Raw genomic sequence first — 4,304 nt, 5'->3', positions numbered from 1 at the left:
AAAGGCATTTTTGACAGTCTCATTGCATCACGATCCTCCTGCCCCAGCCTCCCAGTTAGCCAGGAATAAGGTGAGCCTGGTGTGTTCAGGTTGGCCCAGGAACTGAATCCAGACCTCACATGTGGCTTTCAGCCTCCCAAGTAGTGGCAGTATCTGTGGGCCTCATGTGTATATTTCTTAACGATAAGTCTTTCAGCAAGGGGGTTGAAGCATATGTTAAGGTGTTTTCAGAATAATTGTCTAATTTCCTTTGTTTCATCAATAAATGACTCTTAAATATTTTATGGCAAGAAAAGTAGAAGGGTGGGTAAACTGAAATTCCGAAGTACAAGCACACCCTACATTTACTTCCTAAAATGTGTTCTTGATTCGACCAGCCATTACATCATGCCTGGAACTACCAGAGTTCTGGCACTGCGGGTCTTGAGTCCTGTAGTTCCCACAGAGCAGACACTCCAGATGCCTTGGATTGGCCCTCATGTGCTTTGTGGCTAGGAAACTATGTGCGGGACAGGCCCTAAATTAATTATGAGATCACACTCAGATAGGTTTCTTTAGATAGCAAAGAGCCCTTAAACACATTGGTTTTCAGAGTGTGGTCCCAGACCTGCAGCCTCAGCCTCACTGGTAACTTCTCGGGAATGGAAGTTCTCAGACCTGGTCCTGGAACTCTGGAGATGAGCCCAGCCCCTGTGCTATCACAAGCTCTCCAGGTGATTCTGGTGGCCAGCAGGTTGAGAACCGCCATGCAGCTCAGGGAGCAGCTCAGGGAGCAGCTCAGGGAGCAGCCCTGAGAGCCATCCGCCTGTCTGTGGCTGTCCGAACCCTGCATGCTTTCGAACTGCATGCCCAGGTTATCTCCATACCCGCGTCCATACCTGCAAGCGCTGCTATAGCCGTAATAGCATACTTCTTTGATTTTCTCTGACAAATTTAACTCAAAGAAAAGCATAATATATCTCAAATGCGTGGCTAATTTTCCTAACCAAAATTGCTGATGATTTGATACTTTGTTATTACTTGCATAATTTTAACAATGACTTTCTAGGCTTAGTATTTTATTTGTGTACTTCCCTTTCTTAACACTTATTTTTCTTATAAAGATTGCATATACTTGGGGCCAGCAGGTGGAGTGGCGGTGAAGGCGCTGGACTCCCACATGATTGACCGTGGTTTGAGTCGCAGACCTGGCAGCTTGCTTTCTCATACTTCCTTCTCTCACTCTCTCTCTCTCTCTCTCTCTCTCTCTCTCTCTGGTCAAATTAATAATAATAAATAAAATTTTTAAAATTGCATATACTTAACATGTACAACATGTTGAAATGTGTGTACATCATAGAATGCCTAGCACAATACTCCTTTTCTTTTCCACTACAAATGCTTTCTCAAGAGTCAAGTTTGTCAGTACAGGGATCATCGTGGTTTGGGCTGATTTCCTGTTGGAAACCTGCTTGGCCTAAAGTAACATGTACCTTGCATTAAAAACAGACTTCTGAAATCATGGCAATATTTTAACTTTTTTGTACTATGTTCAAGAATGATTAAAGAAAATAAAAATAAAAAATCCAAGATTACTTAATAGAGTATGTTTGTCAGGCTGAACTGGTAACCTAGTGTTTAAGGAAGCCTAGGATCCCACATGACCAACCATAGTTCAAAGCCCAGCCTTGGTGGCTTGAAAATACACTGGACACTTGTGCATGCCTGGAGTCCCAGCAGGATGGAGAAATGGTGGAGAAGGGATTGCAGCATGGCCACACCCCTCTGGGCTACTTGCTCCTCTTGAATCTCTCTTTCTCTGACCAGTACACTCTTCCTCTGGCAATTATAAAAAGAAAAAAAAAAGAGTAGAGTATGTTTGTCAAGATCCCAACTGGTATTAGTTGTTTTTTTAAAGATTATTGATTTAATTTTCTTTATTTTTCTTATTATTATTTTAATTCACCAGAAAGAGTGAGGAAAAATGAGAAAGCAAGCCACTAGGTCCAGGACTATAACCAGTTGGCCATGTGGGAGTCTAATGCATTAACTACCACGACACCTTTTTTATTTTTTTAAATCTGTGATCAAAACTCCTGTTTTCTGGGGACCAGCAGTTGGCGTAATGGCTATGTCGCTGGACTCCCACGTAGTCAACCACGGTTTGCGTCCCGGACCCGGTGGCTTAAAACTCACGCCGGGCGCGTGTGTGTGCATGCCCAAGATCCCGAGAGGAGAATGGAGGAGAAGGGATTGCAGCGTGGCCATCCCCCCGGGGGGTGATTTCTCGCTTTCTGTCTCTCTGTCTCTCTCTGTCTGTCTGGTGAGCGCACATGCCCTATAGCAAAAACTTCTCCAAAAAAAAAAACAAACAAAAAAAACAAACAAACTCCTGTTTTCTGCATCCTTAAATGCAGTGGTTACTCTTTGGAAACTGGATACACAGCCATGCATCTATTCTACCTGGAAGCGTGTCTCTCCGTGTGCTCTTCAGTGAGCCTGTGAGAAGCAAGGATACCAGCTGATTCAGCTGGACTGGAGACAGACGATTTCTCCCCGTGTTTCCCAGAGTAGCCGGAAAATGGGGATGCTTTTCACGTAATCATTTTTTGCCAAATTATGAAGTTTTACGTTTTTCCAAATGATGTTTTCTTTTTAATTATAGGAAGTTGTTGGTTTCCTTCCAAGCCTACCAGAGCACAATAATTAATTTTATTATTAATATATTAATTTGATTCAGTAAGATTTTCCCCCCTAGTCTGTTCTTCTGACATTTCTTTGGTTTCTCCTTTATCTTGCTTTTTCATCTTGCCTGGTTCTTCTTTCTTTATTCCTTCACAGTGACAGATCTTCTGGAGTCAAATAGGTCTGTCTTGGGCAGTTAAGGGAGGACATAAGACAGAGTGCCTTAATTTAGAAAAAAATTTGGAATCAAAGTAAGTTCATTGATTATAGGGTATCTGTGTGAGAAGCTCATCGCCACGGCCTTCCATTTTCACTCCTGCCTGACGCCTGCACCCTGAAAAGGTCTGAGGCAGTGGAGGAGAATAGCAATGAAGGATTTGTGCAGAGGAAATTATTTTCAAAACAGTTCCCCAAGTTTGCATCAAGAAAGTGAGGCTCTTCCCTTTCGGTGTCTTTTGGACATCACAGTTCCTAATAATGAAGTCTTTTTTTTTTTTTCCCCTTTTTTTTGAAGAGGTTTTGCCATAGGGTGTGTGCGCTCACCAGCAAGACAGAGACAGAAAGCGAGAAGTCACCCCCCAGGAGGGATGGCCATGGAGCGATCCCTTCTCCTCCATTTCTTCTCAGGATCTTGGGCACGCACGCACATGCGCCCAGCATGAGGTTAAGCCACTGGGTCTGGTACTCATCCCACTGTCAACTACATGGCAGGCCAGCAACATAACCATTACACCATCTGCTGGCCCCATGAAGTCTTATTTTTATTCATATAGTAGACTTGAGTATATATTGTTCATGTTTTATTATAGATATGTTTCTCTTTTTTGTTTTCTTTTTAATTTGCTAGCAGGTGTATGTGCTTGCCAGAGAGAGAGGAAGAGAGGGAGAGGAAAAGTTAAAAAGTAACCCCACAGGGAATGGTCACACCACAGTCCCTTCTCTTCCATGCCCCACCCCCTTTGGGATTTTAGACATGTGTGCAAACATGCCTCGCGTGTTTTTTAAGCCACCGGGTCCAGGGCTTGAACTGTGCAGTTGGCCATACGAGATCCAGCTGCCTTAACCACCATGCCACTGACTGGCCAAATGTTTTTCTATTAAATAATTGCTTTCATTAATTTTTTTTTAGTTGAAACACCATTTTGAAAGTTTTCTTTATAGATTAAGTTTGCATATCTTTTCAAAAATATGTATCTTCCACAAACCTAGTTGTTACCTATACTTTAATTTTGGAAAAATAAGATTAATGACATTAATGTTTAGATGAATTTCTCCAAAGTTTGTATTTGTGTGTTAAATTAATACATTTGAATTTCATTTTAATTAAATGATACTTCAGTTTAAAAACTATATATGAATTCTAACATTTCCAAGGAGCATTTAAAAGATTTATTATTTCTTGGGCGCCAGCAGTTAGTGTAATGGCTATGTCGCTGGACTCCCATGTAGTCGACTGCGGTTTGCGTCCCGGACCCGGCGGCTTAAAACTCATGCCGGGTGCGTGTGTGTGCATGCCCAAGATCCCGAGAGGAGAATGGAGGGGAAGGGATTGCAACGTGACCATCCCCCCTGGGGGGTGATTTCTCGCTTTCTGTCTCTATGTCTCTCTTTGTCTGGCGAGCGCACGTGCCCTATAGCAA

At 42.6% G+C, this 4,304-nt stretch overlaps 1 protein-coding gene across 1 annotated transcript in view; it reads left to right on the top strand.

The window, feature by feature from the left end:
• CUL1 (cullin 1) overlaps positions 1–4,304 on the top strand; it is a 65,042-nt gene that overhangs the window by 25,772 nt on the left and 34,966 nt on the right. The gene's annotated exons all lie outside the window — the stretch shown is intronic.

The sequence above is a fragment of the Tupaia chinensis genome, unplaced genomic scaffold (genome assembly GCF_000334495.1).
Source record: "Tupaia chinensis unplaced genomic scaffold, TupChi_1.0 Scaffold000010_1, whole genome shotgun sequence".
NCBI classification, from domain to species: Eukaryota; Metazoa; Chordata; class Mammalia; order Scandentia; family Tupaiidae; genus Tupaia; species Tupaia belangeri.
This window is presented reverse-complemented; position numbering and strand designations above follow the sequence as displayed.